This window comes from Girardinichthys multiradiatus, chromosome 7, assembly GCF_021462225.1.
Source record: "Girardinichthys multiradiatus isolate DD_20200921_A chromosome 7, DD_fGirMul_XY1, whole genome shotgun sequence".
Classification (NCBI taxonomy): domain Eukaryota; kingdom Metazoa; phylum Chordata; class Actinopteri; order Cyprinodontiformes; family Goodeidae; genus Girardinichthys; species Girardinichthys multiradiatus.
In genome coordinates this window covers 10728496-10746957 of record NC_061800.1, presented here as the reverse complement: position 1 = coordinate 10746957, position 18462 = coordinate 10728496, and the positions used below count along the sequence as shown (strand labels likewise).

At 41.7% G+C, this 18462-nt stretch overlaps 1 protein-coding gene across 10 annotated transcripts in view; it reads left to right on the top strand.

Annotated features, from left to right (window-relative positions):
* The window catches only part of enox1 (ecto-NOX disulfide-thiol exchanger 1), a 153437-nt gene that overhangs the window by 128 nt on the left and 134847 nt on the right, over positions 1 to 18462 (top strand). For 5 of the 10 annotated variants that reach the window (XM_047370816.1, XM_047370808.1, XM_047370814.1 and 2 more), the window contains exon 1: positions 16302 to 16697. The exons of 3 other annotated variants lie outside the window; for them this stretch is intronic. The gene's annotated coding sequence lies outside the window, so the exon portion shown is untranslated. Of the gene's footprint in view, positions 1 to 16301; positions 16698 to 18462 lie in introns of those variants that run through there. 2 more of the 10 variants (XM_047370805.1, XM_047370806.1) reach the window with 1 other exon arrangement.

Genomic DNA, 18462 nt, shown 5'->3' with positions numbered 1-18462 from the left:
GTAAGGTGTGCGTGGAGAGCTATCCTACTTATATGGTGTGCCACGCTGCAGGAGGAACGAGTTTGTCAGGCAAAATAGAGAAACTCCAGCTGGCTGTAGAGGACTTCCTGCACAGCATCGCTCCGCCCATACTGGAAAGCCCGCACAGCCCCTGGAAATTCTTATCGGGGTTTGTTTCCTCCTCCTTCTGCTGACTGTTGCACCAGCACCTAATGTAGGCCAGTCAAAGTTCGCAAACCTTTTAAACATGCGGTGCACAAAATGCACTAACGTGTTTAAACTGTTTTAGGTTGTGCAACAAAACTAAAGCATGTTGACTTCATAGCTGCAATGTACCAGAAATAAACTGTATAATGCAATGTAAATGTTGCATGTATGAACTGAAAAGTCAGACTGGGACATGATTTATTGGCTCATAGAATAGGGATCAGACTGCTTGCTTTCTGTTAGCAGTGGCTGCCTCCTAGGACAGGGTTGTCGGGGCTGGCACCCTGTAACTTTAAATGAGTCTCTGCTTGAACACACTTAGATCAAATCTGGCTGCATGCAAAGGAGGCAGTCCAGCCGTTTGATTTAAGTGAGTTAAACCTGGGACACATTTAAAAGTTGCAGGAGACCAGCCCTCAAGGACTGGATTTTTGAGACCACTGTCCTAAGAGAAGCATTGCATCCATCATTGCTTTGCATTAAATCTGACTCGCGTAAAAAGCAGCTGGTACCGAGGGGGGCCACAATTGCAAAGTTTGCTGAATATCATCATCAGATAGATGTGACTGTGTCTGCTCACACAATATGAAGATTTTTAGATGGCTCCACAGACTTTTCCTGCTCACTCAATTCAATACTCTTGCACACTTGCCTGCTAACACAAATAACCAGCCAATCAGGTGGCAGCAACTCATTTCATTTAGTCATTAAGAAAGGTGACTTCCTGAAGTTCAAATTGAGCATCATAATTGGCGAAAAGGGGATTTAAGTGGCTTTAAATGTGGTTGTTGGTTTCAGAATGGGGCTGGTCTGAGTATTTAAGAAAATGATGATAACTGAGATTTTCAATTAGACAAATCTATTGGGTTTAGAGAGTATGGTCCAAAAAGGAAAAAACATCCATCAGTCATGGAGATGAAACTGTCTTGTTAATTTCAGAGGAGAATAGGCAGATGGATTTGAGATGATTGAAAGGCAACAGTAGCTCATTTCTGAAAGCCTGCAGACCTTGAAAACCTGAAGCAGATGGGCTACTGCAGCACATGACCAAGCTGAATGACACTCTTTTTTTTCAGCCAAAAACAGGAAATTGAGGCTACAATTCACACAGGCTCACCGTTGTTGGGAAATAAATTTAGAAAAATGTTGCCTGGTCTGAGTCTCAAATTTAGCTGCCATATTTGGATGGTATGGTCTGAATTGTTGTAAAAACCTGAAAGCAAAGATCAATACTTTCTTGTATCAAAGCCTCGGGCTGGCAGTCATGGTGGTGTACTGATGTAGGATATCATTTTTACCACACTTTGGGGTTCTTTGTACCAATTAAGCATTATTAAACTCTACAGCCTACCTGAGTATTGTTACTGACCATGTCCGTCTCTGTATGACCACAGTGTACCCATCTTCTGACGGCTACTTCTGCAGGATAATCCAGCAAGTCACAAAACTCAAATAATCTCACTCTTTTTTTGAAAATGGCAATGTCCTTCAATGGCCTCCATACTCTTTAGATCTCCATCGAACAGCGCACCTTTGGGATGTGGTAGAATAGAGATTCTCATTCTCTTATGGATGTGCAGCCTTAAACACTGCAGCAACGGTTTAATGCTGTCATGTCAATATGGAACAAAATATCTGAGGAGTGTTTCCAACATTTTGTGAAATCTATACTGGGAAGATTTAAGGCAACTTTGAAGGCAAAAGGAGGTCCATCCTGGTACTGTAAAGTATACCTAATAGGCCATTGAGTTTGTTTTTCCTGCAGAAAATATATAAGCAAATCTGTGTCATTTACATCCTATTTGATCAACTGTGGGAAAAAAAACTATAATGGGTTTCTATTTAACATGGACACTATCCTACAGCTAATGGTCGTAACTTTAGACAAACAAATTAGGGCTGCACGATATTTGAAAATCATGCTTACCCTAACCAATGAAAATAACTCAATGAAGACAGCCTGTAAGATAAATCCACATCTTTCTCGCTCCTGTGCTTCCAACTCTCTCTGTGGCAGCTTGGGCTGTAACATCTTGGGTGCTGGAATGTACAGGTCCTTCTCAAAATATTAGCATATTGTGATAAAGTTCATTATTTTCCATAATGTCGTGATGAAAATTTAACATTCATATATTTTAGATTCATTGCACACTAACTGAAATATTTCAGGTCTTTTATTGTCTTAATACGGATGATTTTGGCATACAGCTCATGAAAACCCAAAATTCCTATCTCACAAAATTAGCATATCATTAAAAGGGTCTCTAAACGAGCTATGAACCTAATCATCTGAATCAACAAGTTAACTCTAAACACCTGCAAAAGATTCCTGAGGCCTTTAAAACTCCCAGCCTGGTTCATCACTCAAAACCCCAATCATGGGTAAGACTGCCGACCTGACTGCTGTCCAGAAGGCCAGTATTGACACCCTCAAGCAAGAGGGTAAGACACAGAAAGAAATTTCTGAACGAATAGGCTGTTCCCAGAGTGCTGTATCAAGGCACCTCAGTGGGAAGTCTGTGGGAAGGAAAAAGTGTGGCAGAAAACGCTGCACAACGAGAAGAGGTGACCGGACCCTGAGGAAGATTGTGGAGAAGGGCCGATTCCAGACCTTGGGGGACCTGCGGAAGCAGTGGACTGAGTCTGGAGTAGAAACATCCAGAGCCACCGTGCACAGGCGTGTGCAGGAAATGGGCTACAGATGCTGCATTCCCCAGACCTGGGCTACAGAGAAGCAGCACTGGACTGTTGCTCAGTGGTCCAAAGTACTTTTTTCAGATGAAAGCAAATTCTGCATGTCATTCGGAAATCAAGGCGCCAGAGTCTGGAGGAAGACTGGGGAGAAGGAAATGCCAAAATGCCAGAAGTCCAGTGTCAAGTACCCACAGTCAGTGATGGTCTGGGGTGCCGTGTCAGCTGCTGGTGTTGGTCCACTGTGTTTTATCAAGGGCAGGGTCAATGCAGCTAGCTATCAGGAGATTTTGGAGCACTTCATGCTTCCATCTGCTGAAAAGCTTTATGGAGATGAAGATTTCATTTTTCAGCACGACCTGGCACTTGCTCACAGTGCCAAAACCACTGGTAAATGGTTTACTGACCATGGTATCACTGTGCTCAATTGGCCTGCCAACTCTCCTGACCTGAACCCCATAGAGAATCTGTGGGATATTGTGAAGAGAATGTTGAGAGACTCAAGACCCAACACTCTGGATGAGCTAAAGGCCGCTATCGAAGCATCCTGGGCCTCCATAAGATCTCAGCAGTGCCACAGGCTGATTGCCTCCATGCCACGCCGCATTGAAGCAGTCATTTCTGCCAAAGGATTCCCGACCAAGTATTGAGTGCACAACTGTACATGATTATTTTAAGGTTGACCTTTTTTGTATTAAAAACACTTTTCTTTTATTGGTCCGATGAAATATGCTAATTTTGTGAGATAGGAATTTTGGGTTTTCATGAGCTGTATGCCAAAATCATCCGTATTAAGACAATAAAAGACCTGAAATATTTCAGTTAGTGTGCAATGAATCTAAAATATATGAATGTTAAATTTTCATCTTGACATTATGGAAAATAATGAACTTTATCACAATATGCTCATATTTTGAGAAGGACCTGTATATGTGCCTTAAAACATGACTCCTCCAGTGGTCTCTGAGAATGAGGAAATCTGGTCTGACTTGACAGTCTTACCTGCCAGGAGGATGTGGGAACTTCCCAGGGTTATTTGTTATCTCCAAAATCAGTGGTGTAATTAAAGTTGCAGAGAAAAAACTTGCTAAACATATTGCAAAAGCTACAAATGATCAACCTAAAGAAATATTGGTTGGCTTTTAGCTGATTCATTACTGGAAATACCGTTGCAGTAAATGTGGCCATAAGCAGGAGGTTTCTTTGTTTTGTCATGTGACTTTGCACTAATAGCTTACAGTGGAGCTGCTAGCCTACACTTCCCAAAGAGTTCTCAAGATCCATTAATTTGTTTAATGTGTTCAAGTTATTTCTCTAGTTTAAAAAAATAAAGTTTTAGAAAAATAAAGTAATAAATCAGTTGGAAGGGTTAGAAATAAAACCAAACAGGATACATTTTTGTTAACATTACTGAGCAATATTCTAAGATTATTTGAAGGAGAACCCTCTTACAGACTACTGGAATTTGGCAAAGTGAAGTTCTGTTTTCTTTCTTTCCTTTTATGACACAACAGCAAACATTTTCTTAGTTTCTGTGGTTGTGAAAAACGATTTCTTCTGCTTGTGTAAAGTTTGTTGTGTTCAACTGCTGCAACCGGCTATCACCACTAGGGGACGTCCAGGATCAGTAGCCACCCAGTTCCCATGTTGCACCAAATAAGGCATCAAAAGAATAGTTCAATTTCTTGAAGTGAGGTTCTGTGAGGGCGTCGGTACTAGTTCTCTTACCTATAGTAGACACAAAGACTCTTAGTAGTGGCCTCTTACATATAGTAGACATAGCAGGGAGTACGTCTAAAAGGTAGAAGAGAGCCTGACAGAGGCACCCAGTTTTGGCTGATTTTAATCATGTAAAACAACTTAAACAGAAAATGTTTGTCCCTGGATTACAAGTGAATATTCGCAGACATTAAAACATTTACGCAGATATGGTTTTGTAATTTTTGCAATTATCCTGGAGGAATAAAGATTACCAGATCAGTTAGGCTTATACAATTGCGTAAACGGCCTCACCACCAAGAACAAAGTAAATGCGTTTGTCTCTGCATTCTCTTTGAAGGATAATTCTTCTGAAATGAAGGGGTACATCCTCACCTGACCAAGCTCATAGAAGAAGAGGGGCTTGAATTCAAAGGCATCAATAATGTGTTGAGAACTGCAACCTGACTTCAGAAGAAGGAAAAAATGGAGATATAGAAATATTCTTTATTGTCCCACAGCGGGGGAAATTCCATATTTACAAGCAGATGGAAGCATGTAGATACACACAGGTAAGAAAATATATATAAAAAACAAAAAATAAACTACACTAATGGAAAAATTTACAACATAAGAAAAATACTGTAGTTATGAAAAACACCATACTTGAATTAAATTGAGTAGAGTAATTTTGAAAATGTACAAAATACGCATGTACAGTAGTGCATTAAAAAATCAGACTATTTACAAAACATAGAAAACTGCAAATTACAGCAGGGATGTTAACACTGAGTTTGCTAGGAGCAGTGATGGTTATAAACCTGTGATAACACACGTTTGTGCACCTAGGGCGCAGCAGTCTGTCACTGAAGGAGCTCTCCAGTTCTGCAACACCTTTATGCATGGGGTGGGAGACATTGTCCAATAGTGATGATGATGTTTTTGCTAGAGTTCCTCTGTCTCCCACCACCTGGACTGGGCCAAACTGCATCCTAGGACAGGGCTAGCCTTCCTCATGAGCTTATCTGACTGCTTCCTCTCATCTGTACATAAGCAGCTGCTCCAACAGACAACACCATAGAAGATAACTGATGCCACCACAGTCAAAAAAGGTATTCAGGAGCGCCCCCTGCACTCCAGAAGATCTCAGTCTCCTTAGCAGGTAGAATCTGCTCTGATCCTTCCTGTGAAGAGCATCAGTGTTGTGAATCCAACACAGTTTATTGTTCAGGTGAACACCCAAGTACTAGTGTCTGATTAAACCTGTTGAAGAACTGTTCAGATAATTGACCCACCCTAAATTACCTGGGAGGTTTGTTTGTGACCTGAAATTGTTTTCAGGCTCTTCCTGAGCCCACTGCTTATGTTCTGCTGCAGCTCCATCTTTGGCCCTCCATCTTCTTCCTACAGATGTTTTTTTCCATCCCTGATCTTTCCGCTCAGTTCCTTCTGAACAACTCTCAGCTCTTGTTTCCTGATCTGAAGTCTCTCTTCTTCTTCTCCTTCAGGACAGCCTCATTCACATCATTTGGCTGAGGTTGTGGGTGTGAGGTAGAAGTTTCCTGGGCATCCTGCAAGGCCACAGACGGGCTAGCTTGAGCTCTTGTGGAGGTCCCTGTAGTCTCGCACATTTCCAGCTGAAATGAAGCCGAATAATGAATATAAACTTTACATAATATAGATACCTGTACACCTAAACACAAAGAGGGAGAAGTAGCTCACCCAGCCCCCTGTGACTCATAATGCAGCGGGGAGAACAAGTATTTGATACACTGCCAATTTTGCAGGTTTTCCCACATGCAGAGCATGTAGTAGTCTTTAAGATTCTCTTCAACTGTGAGTGATGGAATCTAAAACGAAAAATACAGAAAACCCCATTGTGATTTTTAAGAAATTAATTAGCATTTTATTGCATGTGATGCATGTTAGTAATGAACAAAAGCTGCACAAATTGTATGTATTGTGTGGAGGATATGACATCAGAGGTATGTTACTTTTGATGGGGTGAAACAATTACACGTGAATAATCCAGTCTGTGCCACCAGTGTAAAATTTGCTGGTGAATGTTATAACAGTTATATTTGTAGACCCTGCAGCAGCAAATGTGGGGTCTACTCTTTCTATATGTCTATAGCTTTAACAGCTACATGCTGATTCCACATTTTGGAGTTGTTGCTGAATTCTGAACTTTGACTTGGACATTCCAAGACCTTCTGGAGATTTCTTTCTAATGACTCATGTCTTAGTAGTGAGCATATGGACAACATGGACTACTGAATTGAAACTGAGAAGGAATTTAAGCTTCTTAGTTTCAGATCTTTGGCTGACCAGAGTTTTTCCTTCAGAATATTTGGTGTCCAGCTGTAATATGACCAGCATCCCTATATCACGATGATGCCTCTGTCATGGTTCCCTGTGGTAATTGTGTCCTCATAACAACCTTATCAGTGTGCTGCTTTCTTTCACATGTTCAATGATTCTCTGTCTTCGGTAAACTCTTGGCATGTTTTGTTTTAACATTTAATAAATATTAATGGAACCTGGTTTGTGAGGTCACCAGCTTCTGAGGCCAAAAAAATAAATACTTTTTTTAATTTTTTTTAAATTACCTGAAATTTACCTAACAAAAGATGAACCAACAAAAAATTTAAGTACAGGTCCTTCTCAAAATATTAGCATATTGTGATAAAGTTCATTATTTTCCATAATGTCAAGATGAAAATTTAACATTCATATATTTTAGATTCATTGCACACTAACTGAAATATTTCAGGTCTTTTATTGTCTTAATACGGATGATTTTGGCATACAGCTCATGAAAACCCAAAATTCCTATCTCACAAAATTAGCATATCATTAAAAGGGTCTCTAAACGAGCTATGAACCTAATCATCTGAATCAACGAGTTAACTCTAAACACCTGCAAAAGATTCCCGAGGTCTTTAAAACTCCCAGCCTGGTTCATCACTCAAAACCCCAATCATGGGTAAGACTGCCGACCTGACTGCTGTCCACAAGGCCACTATTGACACCCTCAAGCAAGAGGGTAAGACACAGAAAGAAATTTCTGAACGAATAGGCTGTTCCCAGAGTGCTGTATCAAGGCACCTCAGTGGGAAGTCTGTGGGAAGGAAAAAGTGTGGCAGAAAACGCTGCACAACGAGAAGAGGTGACCGGACCCTGAGGAAGATTGTGGAGAAGGGCCGATTCCAGACCTTGGGGGACCTGCGGAAGCAGTGGACTGAGTCTGGAGTAGAAACATCCAGAGCCACCGTGCACCGGCGTGTGCAGGAAATGGGCTACAGGTGCCGCATTCCCCAGGTCAAGCCACTTTTGAACCAGAAACAGCAGCAGAAGAGCCTGACTTGGGCTACAGAGAAGCAGCACTGGACTGTTGCTCAGTGGTCCAAAGTACTTTTTTCGGATGAAAGCAAATTCTGCATGTCATTCGGAAATCAAGGTGCCAGAGTCTGGAGGAAGACTGGGGAGAAGGAAATGCCAAAATGCCAGAAGTCCAGTGTCAAGTACCCACAGTCAGTGATGGTCTGGGGTGCCGTGTCAGCTGCTGGTGTTGGTCCACTGTGTTTTATCAAGGGCAGGGTCAATGCAGCTAGCTATCAGGAGATTTTGGAGCACTTCATGCTTCCATCTGCTGAAAAGCTTTATGGAGATGAAGATTTCATTTTTCAGCACGACCTGGCACCTGCTCACAGTGCCAAAACCACTGGTAAATGGTTTACTGACCATGGTATCACTGTGTTCAATTGGCCTGACAACTCTCCTGACCTGAACCCCATAGAGAATCTGTGGGATATTGTGAAGAGAACGTTGAGAGACTCAAGACCCAACACTCTGGATGAGCTAAAGGCCGCTATCGAAGCATCCTGGGCCTCCATAAGACCTCAGCAGTGCCACAGGCTGATTGCCTCCATGCCACGCCGCATTGAAGCAGTCATTTCTGCAAAAGGATTCCCGACCAAGTATTGAGTGCATAACTGTACATGATTATTTGAAGGTTGACGTTTTTTGTATTAAAAACACTTTTCTTTTATTGGTCGGATGAAATATGCTAATTTTGTGAGATAGGAATTTTGGGTTTTCATGAGCTGTATGCCAAAATCATCCGTATTAAGACAATAACAGACCTGAAATATTTCTGTTAGTGTGCAATTAATCTAAAATATATGAATGTTAAATTTTCATCATGACATTATGGAAAATAATTAACTTTATCACAATATGCTAATATTTTGAGAAGGACCTGTATGTGGTTTGACCACCAGTAAATCAGCCATGTATGAGCGGATGTTCCTGAAGGATTTAATGGGCAGGTGGTATATGGTGTAAAACAAACCTCAAAGCATAACTAGACCAAACACTGGCCACGCTCGCCTCACCTCAAAGAAAGACGGGCCAACACCCACTTGTCATTCATGAGACAATGGTGTGTTGTAAAAGTTTTTTGTTTTTCTTCTCTAGTTTAATTTCTTTGTGACCTTTCTCTGGTTTGCACATTATTGTGAAGATTTTTCATTTCTTTACTGCTATTTTCATGTAGAAACGTAGAAAGAAACTTCCAGAACAGATGTACATTTTTTAAGATTAGTTGAAAGTTACATTGCACATAGAAGGGCTTAATCTTACAGGTCACATTACTTTTAAGATGAGTACTTTTATTGCGTATTCAATCTGTGTTTATGGGGCCTTCCTCAGAAAACCGAGTCAAGAGGACCGTCATCAGGAAGTTGTACCTTTTCCGAATAACCAGCAGAGGTCACCAAATACTTGTTTCAGATTTCAAAGATCTCCAGGTTTATGCGATTTTTAATTTTTTTCATGCAATCAAGTAGTAAAATCTACTGTCTTCTGGTCTGCATTGCTGCATGATCTGGGCCAAGTCTAAATGTAGCTGCATGACGTATTCCATGCATTAAAAGTCAGGTTTCAGCTTCAGTACCAGTGGGCATCAATGCTGCTGAAACAGGAAGTCCTTCTATTTTGCTGCCTTGCACCGCAGCTCCCTTTGGAACTGAAACTTACTGCGAAGGTTACAATGCTCTGCTGCCCCGGAATTAATTGTTATCTTAATTACCTTCCACTGTACAGCAGCTCAGCTTCATCAGCACCTGTTTTAACAACAGAAAGAGAATGTGTTCATTTAATGTTGTCTGTATAGATCTCTTGTATTAACTAAACACTTTACTAATGTCTGTATTCTGATGAGCTATAAGTATCTAATAACTAGTTTTCTAGTTATTGACATGAGCAAACCAGGGTTCATTTGATGGAACTTTTATAACTTATCATGAAAATAACTTCAGTTGCATAAACAACCTGCTGTAGCATCATCAAGTTTTGACTTTGACCTGGCCACTCCAAACCATCCCTTTTTTTTTTTTTTTGAGCCAATCAGAGATGTACTTGTTGGGATGCTCCAGGTCATTCTCCTCCTAAATAACATAAATGTGCTTGAGCTGAACGTCATGAACAGATGGCTCCATCAGCTTTGGTAAGTTTTGCGGGGTGAAGAAGCAAAGGCTAACCAAAATTAACTTCAGTTTGATCATTAGATGAAATGTTTTAGTTTCACACCAGATGTAACAGGACACATGCCTTCCAAAAAATTCCACCTCTGTCTCATCAAAACAGAATATTTTAAGAAACGTTTTGGGGATTATCAGGATGTTTTTTGGCAAATGTAAGACAGCCCTTGGTGTTTTCAATCCACTGTGGTTTGGCCTTGGAGCTCTCCCATGTATGCTTTTATTGTCAGAGCCTTTGTTAACTTCACTGTGACAAGTGAGGCCTGTAGTCCTTTAAATGTTCTAGGTCTTTTGTGACCTCCTGGATTAGTCATCTATGTGCTCCCCTAATAAGGTTCACAATTGTTCCATGTTTTCTCCTTGTGGCTTTGAAGCCATTTTTCAACTGATACATGCCAATGTTGTTGTGGGATGACGGTGGCTCAGGTTTGTTCTGTAACCAGTGGGTTGCTGGTTCGCACCCCAGCGCTGTTTATCTCAGTCATTATGTCAAGACACTTCACCCCCCTTCCATACGGATTGTGATCCTAGGGCTGGTTGCACCGATTGTATGTCTGCCCCAGGACAGCTGTGGCTATAATGTTGCTTACCATTATCAGTGTGTGTGAATGGGTGGATGACTGATTGTAGTGTAAAGCCCTTTGGACTCCTCCAGACTTGGAAAAAGCCCAATGCAAGTGCAGGCCATTTACCATGTTGTCAGACTGTTTCAATTTAGGTGAATTCTTGACTTTCTTGATGCTATTGAAATCCTTTGCCACTGAATTGTCTATTAGCCATTTAACCAATGTCTGGTTATTTACTGAACAACTCCAACAGTGGTCTTTTAAGATTTATCATTTAAGATGATGTGGCCCTTTGAGTAGAACCAGCATTGTTGGACACAAGTTTATTTTACACTTGCAAATTACATTAGATTGATTTTTACCTGCATATCAACTTTAAGGTTTACAGGTCTTTCCCATGTGAAAATGTTTTTTCAGAAGTAATCTTTGCACTTAATACTAGTAATAAGAATAATAAAAGAAGGTAGATTTACAGAAGAGATATTAGGAGAACAGGATATTTAAACAAGGAGAGCACAATGGAAGTAGCCAGCAGTGAACAAATAAAACCAGGGAAATTAAAGACATTTTAAGTTTAATTGGTGACATCTAAACCAGCTGAGTAGAATCAGAGTGAATGCTGAACAGCAGATGGAGAGTCTGAGCAAGGAACTGGGAGAACATGACAGAATGAACCCAGAGGGAAAAGGATGCAAATAAAAGGATCTATCTGTAATTTGCTTACCAGGCAAACAGGTCGGCAGACAATGCAATTATCTTGGGTCTACACTTCATCCCACACCACCTTGACTGCCCAAGGATGTTGCCACGATCCTGTTTGTAGATTTTCAGTTCTGCCTTTAATAACACCAACCCATGATGTTCTGACTGATCGGCAGCAGCAGGTGAGGTTGGGAATCATTTTCTCCAACTCCAGACCCATCAGCACAAGTCTGATCCAGATGGGACTCAGACGGGAGGTGGATCGACTGGTCCATTGGTGTGCTCAGAGCCACCTGCAGCTAAAAACAGTGGAGATGATGGTGAACTTCCAGAGAACACCTCCAACACTGCCTCCCCTCACCATCCTCAACAACACCATGTCTACTGTGGATCACTTCTGGCTCCTTGGAGCCACTCTTTCTTGGAACCTGAGGTGGTCCTCACACATGGACACTGTTTAGAAGAAGGCCAAGCAGAGACCTTATTTACTTCTGCAACTCGGGGAAACAAAACTTTCCACAAGAGCTGCTGATCACCTTCCATGCTGCCATCATACAGTCTGTTTTGTGCTCCTCTATCTCTGTGATCGGTCTCGCTCATCTACAAAACAGGACGGGTCCGAACTGCCACGAACAACAAGGTCTACAGAGAAGATCATCAGGGCTGATGATCCACAACAGAGATGTTAGCAGCCCAGAAAAATGGCAGCCAACATCTCTACCGACCCCACACATTCTGATTACAGGTTTTATGAGACTTTTACCATCAGGTTTGCACAACAGAGAAGTAATGGCAAAACAAGCCACCACAGAGACAGTTTCTTCAACTATGCTGTTTCTCTGAACACAATAAACTCCTCACAGTCAGGGTAGTCAGCTACTCTGGTGGAAATAAACATACTACTCCATCACAACCTGCCATCCCTCTTCTTATATAGTCAGTCATTTTTAACCGCTTATTCCATAGTGGGTCGCGGGGGAGCTGGTGCCTATCTCCAGCAGTCTATGGGCGACAGGCGGGGTACACCCTGGACAGGTCGCCAGTCCATCGCAGTCTTCTTATATATATAAAAGAAAAACACACACTTTTGCGTACTACTCATTGTCCTTATTTAAGTGTTTTTATACATTTGTTGTTTGGATTGATGTTGATGTACAATGTGAACAATGGAAAACTGAGAAATTCCTTGTTTATTTGCACAAACTTGATTCTACAAACCACAGAGGAAAAGACTTGTGAAAATGCACAGAGAAGAAAACCCAACACAAAGGAATCATGACAGAAATGCACCAAAAGCAAAAAGAAGGCAAGTAGCATGTGATGCTGTTACATCTCATGCTTGTGTTTTGAAGGTGAGGTTGGAACAGGGGTCGTGTTAACCGAATATTTTTTTTTTTTAACTGACAAAGTCTGAAGGCCAAATCATTTTGACAGATTGTTCATGCCCCTGACCCCTGAGTTAGCATGTTAATTAGCTGTTTCCTCCCGCTGAAGCGAGTGCTTAACAGATGAGGAAACCCCTTGTTCGAAGACTCTTGCCAACCTCTGATCTCTTCTATTGGAGAAATGTTCCCTGATTTCAAAACTCTGGTTGAAGTGTTGCTTGTGATTCTAGCCTCTCGGGTGGCGGCAGAACGCAGGTTCAGCCTCCACAAGAACATCCAGGTTAAGTCGTCTGTCTGAGGCAAAAGTCCAACCTCATGAGTATATAGCATTCCCACTCCAGACATCAGATTATGTACATACCCGTGTGCAATTCAGGTCCTTGGAGGCCAGGAGGAAGTTGTGAGACTGCGTGTTCAGACCACAGCAGGGGATCTGTTCAATTTTATTATTTATATGTAGTTACTGGGACCACAGTCAGTGTTTTTTGTCCCGCAGAGAAAAAGTCAAATGTATTTATCTGGTTGATGTGAATTCTCTGTTCAGCTTGGACTGAATATTAATGAAAATGAATGAAAATAAATGCTATTGACTGTTTAATTATCATTTTGAAAAATAAAGTCACGGGTAAAAATGGATCATGACCAGATTTTTTTTTTACCCTGTCAGTCAAAATGACCTGATCTTCTCTGTAGACCAGTCAAAATGACAGACAACAAAAAAAAGTCTAGCGCAGCCTCTGGGTGGCAGTGTTGGAGATGGGCAATTTACTTTTAATTAGCTATGGGTGAGAGGTGGTGTAAACCCCTGGACAGGGTTCAACTCCATCAGGTGGCTCAAAGACACACACACACACACTCCTAAGGGCAATTCAGAGTCTAACAATATGCACCCAGGAAAAAAAATCTACCTGTTTGAAAATATATACTGTATATAAATCAGAATCAAAAGATTGTGATGTTCATTGGTATTCATCTTCTCTCAGTTAATACTTTATAGAGCTATCTTTTACTGTAAATACAGCTGTAGTTTTGGATATACAGGTCCTTCTCAAAATATTAGCATACTGTGATAAAGTTCATTATTTTCCATAATGTCATGATGAAAATTTAACATTCATATATTTTAGATTCATTGCACACTAACTGAAATATTTCAGGTCTTTTATTGTCTTAATACGGATGATTTTGGCATACAGCTCATGAAAACCCAAAATTCCTATCTCACAAAATTAGCATATCATTAAAAGGGTCTCTAAATGAGCTATGAACCTAATCATCTGAATCAACGAGTTAACTCTAAACACCTGCAAAAGATTCCTGAGGCCTTTAAAACTCCCAGCCTGGTTCATCACTCAAAACCCCAATCATGGGTAAGACTGCCGACCTGACTGCTGTCCAGAAGGCCACTATTGACACCCTCAAGCAAGAGGGTAAGACACAGAAAGACATTTCTGAACGAATAGGCTGTTCCCAGAGTGCTGTATCAAGGCACCTCAGTGGGAAGTCTGTGGGAAGGAAAAAGTGTGGCAGAAAACGCTGCACAACGAGAAGAGGTGACCGGACCCTGAGGAAGATTGTGGAGAAGGGCCGATTCCAGACCTTGGGGGACCTGCGGAAGCAGTGGACTGAGTCTGGAGTAGAAACATCCAGAGCCACCGTGCACAGGCGTGTGCAGGAAATGGGCTACAGGTGCCGCATTCCCCAGGTCAAGCCACTTTTGAACCAGAAACAGCGGCAGAAGCGCCAGACCTGGGCTACAGAGAAGCAGCACTGGACTGTTGCTCAGTGGTCCAAAGTACTTTTTTCGGATGAAAGCAAATTCTGCATGTCATTCAGAAATCAAGGTGCCAGAGTCTGGAGGAAGACTGGGGAGAAGGAAATGCCAAAATGCCAGAAGTCCAGTGTCAAGTACCCACAGTCAGTGATGGTCTGGGGTGCCGTGTCAGCTGCTGGTGTTGGTCCACTGTGTTTTATCAAGGGCAGGGTCAATGCAGCTAGCTATCAGGAGATTTTGGAGCACTTCATGCTTCCATCTGATGAAAAGCTTTATGGAGATGAAGATTTCATTTTTCAGCACGACCTGGCACCTGCTCACAGTGCCAAAACCACTGGTAAATGGTTTACTGACCATGGTATCACTGTGCTCAATTGGCCTGCCAACTCTCCTGACCTGAACCCCATAGAGAATCTGTGGGATATTGTGAAGAGAACGTTGAGAGACTCAAGACCCAACACTCTGGATGAGCTAAAGGCCGCTATCGAAGCATCCTGGGCCTCCATAAGACCTCATCAGTGCCACAGGATGATTACCTCCATGCCACGCCGCATTGAAGCAGTCATTTCTGCAAAAGGATTCCCGACCAAGTATTGAGTGCATAACTGTACATGATTATTTGAAGGTTGACGTTTTTTGTATTAAAAACACTTTTCTTTTATTGGTCGGATGAAATATGCTAATTTTGTGAGATAGGAATTTTGGGTTTTCATGAGCTGTATGCCACAATCATCCGTATTAAGACAATAAAAGACCTGAAATATTTCAGTTAGTGTGCAATGAATCTAAAATATATGAATGTTAAATTTTCATCATGACATTATGGAAAATAATTAACTTTATCACAATATGCTAATATTTTGAGAAGGACCTGTATCTCTACCAGTTCTGCACATCTAAAGACTGAAATTCGTGTCCATTGTTCTTTGCAAAATAGCTAATGTTGAGTCGGATTGGATGAAGAGCGTCTGGAAACATCAATTTTCAACTATTGCAACAATCAAATCTTAATTTGACTTTGCTCAGCCATTAAACTTGGTCATTCTAAAACATGAATATGCTGAGATTTAAAGTATTCCATTGTAGCTCTGGCTGTATGTTTGGAGTCATTGTCCTGCTGAAAAGGTGAACGTTCTCCCCAGTCTCATGTCTTTTGTAGCCTCTAACTGGTTTTCTTTAGGGATTGCCCTGTATTTTATTCCTTCCATCTTCCCATAAACTCTGACCAGCCTTCCTGTCCCTGCTGAAGAAAAGCATCATACAGCATAATGCTGTCACACCCCCGTGTTTCACAGTGAATATGGTGTGTTTAGGGGGATGTGAAGTGTTCCTGACACACAACGTTTTGTTTTTGTAGGCCAAAAGCTTCACCTGACCAGACCACCTTCCACATGTTTGTGTCCCCTACATGGCTTGTGGTAAACTGCAAACAGGACTTCAAACAGCTTAGTTCTTAACATTCTTCCTTTTAAAAGGGAAATTTGTGGAATAGGCAACCACAAGTGATCCTGTTAACAGATTCTCCCACCTGAGCAGCTGTAGATCTCTAACCTGGCTGGGCTTAACCTCCACAAATGTATCCCAGACAACTTCTTGCTCTTCAAGCTGTTTTATTCATGGTTGACTCCATTGAACAATGACATCTGAAGCTTGCACCGGATTTTATTTAGGGGTGTCAGAGTAAAGTAAACTGAATAAAATTGCACGTCAACCATGTTTGTTTCACACACCCTCCTATGAACATATACTGTAGTTTTAAAACGTGTCCGTGGTCTACGAAGATATTCTGTGAAAATAAATAAATTCGATAATATTTAATATGCTAATGAATCAGTCATTAAATACATTAGGATGTAACCCAGCTGACATTCAGATCCAGCTTCCTTGGGTCGATACCCGCCCACTGACAACCAGACCCGTGCCGTCGTGCACGCCTGTCGGTGCCGCGCCCACAGGTTCCCGGTCCTGAACCGGAGGGAGCAGCATCAGCAGCGGTGGGTCGGTTTCTCCTCACTGAGACGCAGCAGAACGCCTGGGAGGAACGGATTGGTGTCCAGCTCCACCAGCAGCGCTTACGGATTATCCGCGTTGACGCCCGCATGTTCCGGAGCTCCTGTCGGGATCGGACCCGGTAAGAAGACGGGTTTCTCTTTCTTTCTCGCTTCCTCTCCCCGCTGTGCTTTCCCCGGTTTGTGTGTTTTTATTCCCCTCTTGGTCGGTGGCACGCTGCTGTCAGAGCGGCTGAGCGGTTTTACTGGAAGGAGCCCAGTTAAGCACCAAGAAAATCTGAAGTCAGGATGCAAAAGCTCGGATTCGGAGCTTTATTGGTTCCACTTAAAAATTAAAAACCTTATTTTTTATTTGGTGTAATGCAAACAATAAGAGGTGTCTCTCCCGATGCAGTGGCCGCACGGTGTTGTCTTTATTCTGCACACAGAGCAGAGATGCCGAACAATGACACTCACACAGTTTAGGAATAGTAAACTGATTTCTGCTCCAAAGTGTAAACTTACCATTTTTAAGATATAAAACGTGAAAAATACAAATTCTAGCAAAATACAAATGACCAAAGAGGACACCTCTTACATCCTGCCAGCATTTCTCCTTATACAAAAGAAATCCTGAAGATGATTAAAGAAGGTGAATGGTTTGGATGACAACCCTTATCACTGCTACACTTTGCACCTGCAGGGCTGCATGTCTCAAAGCTTCTTTTGTCACATTTTGCTGCGGTGGGAGCTGAAAAGCAAGCAGGGATGGAGGTGTTTGGTGAGGGGGGAGATCAGCTGTGGTGGAGCTGAGGATGCCCTTGCTGTGGAGTCACCTTGACGACCCCTCAGCAGCACAGAGAGCTGTCTTTGTCATGCTTCTGCTCACATTATTCACCTGCCGTCACATGCTGTGCATTCCTGCCTGTAGATGTTAAAGTATAAAAAAGAAAAAACAAATCGGGGAAAGTTTTGCATCCAGTGGTATAAGAAAACCAAACAGAAGCCATGCTCTTTAACAGTCATCACATTTTTGAGTAAAATCTTAACCTCCTATATAAAAATAAGTCCGCAAAGCAAGCAAATAAACATGGTGCAATAAAAGTGCAGCATTCTTGTGGAGGCAAAGCATAAAGACAGTCAAATTAGCCTTGTAAAGCATAAGTACCTTTTTTTTAAAATTCAGTGCAGAATGTTTAAGGCTAAGCAGCTCGGCATCTTGGCTCATAAACGTGAGGCTCCTGGTAACACATCACCAGGGCGACGTCCTCAGCACCACGGAGAGGAGCACACTGTGGCAGCAGCTTCAGGGACCGTTAAAAACAAACTGCTGTTAATCTGACAGGAAGAGAGCTGAGAAACTTGAGGATGGATCTCGGAGCTCACTTGATGGCAGAATCTATTATCTAATATATAAATGTTTTTTTTTTATTTCCTTTGAGGCAGATCTGAAGTGGCTTGATTGTTTTGTGACTATGAAAGATATAATTAGAACTATATACTTATTTCACTACCAGTAGTCCATAAAGTTGGGTAACATCTGCAGGTGTCTGTGCCAGTTATGAAATTCAGTAAATGTAAAAAGAATTCGGTTAAGACACCAGCTGAAGAGTTGCCCTTTAACACATCGAGCACTCAAAAAAGGACTTTGTGTCAGGCAATTTCTTGAGGCAGGTTCAAGTGATGGTTAGTAATTGCAGTGTGTGCAACATCGAGAGCAATGACCCAACTGTAAGCTGTGTTATGTAATGTATTTGATAACATATCCTTGTTTTGGTCTGTGGGAAGTTCCAATTTCCAATTATTTTTAACATAGCTTTTAGGTATGGATATGTTAAATTGTAGGCAGCAGGGTGCCTTGGTGGTTACCACTGTTCATTCACAGTATTAAGGTCCTAGGTTCAGATC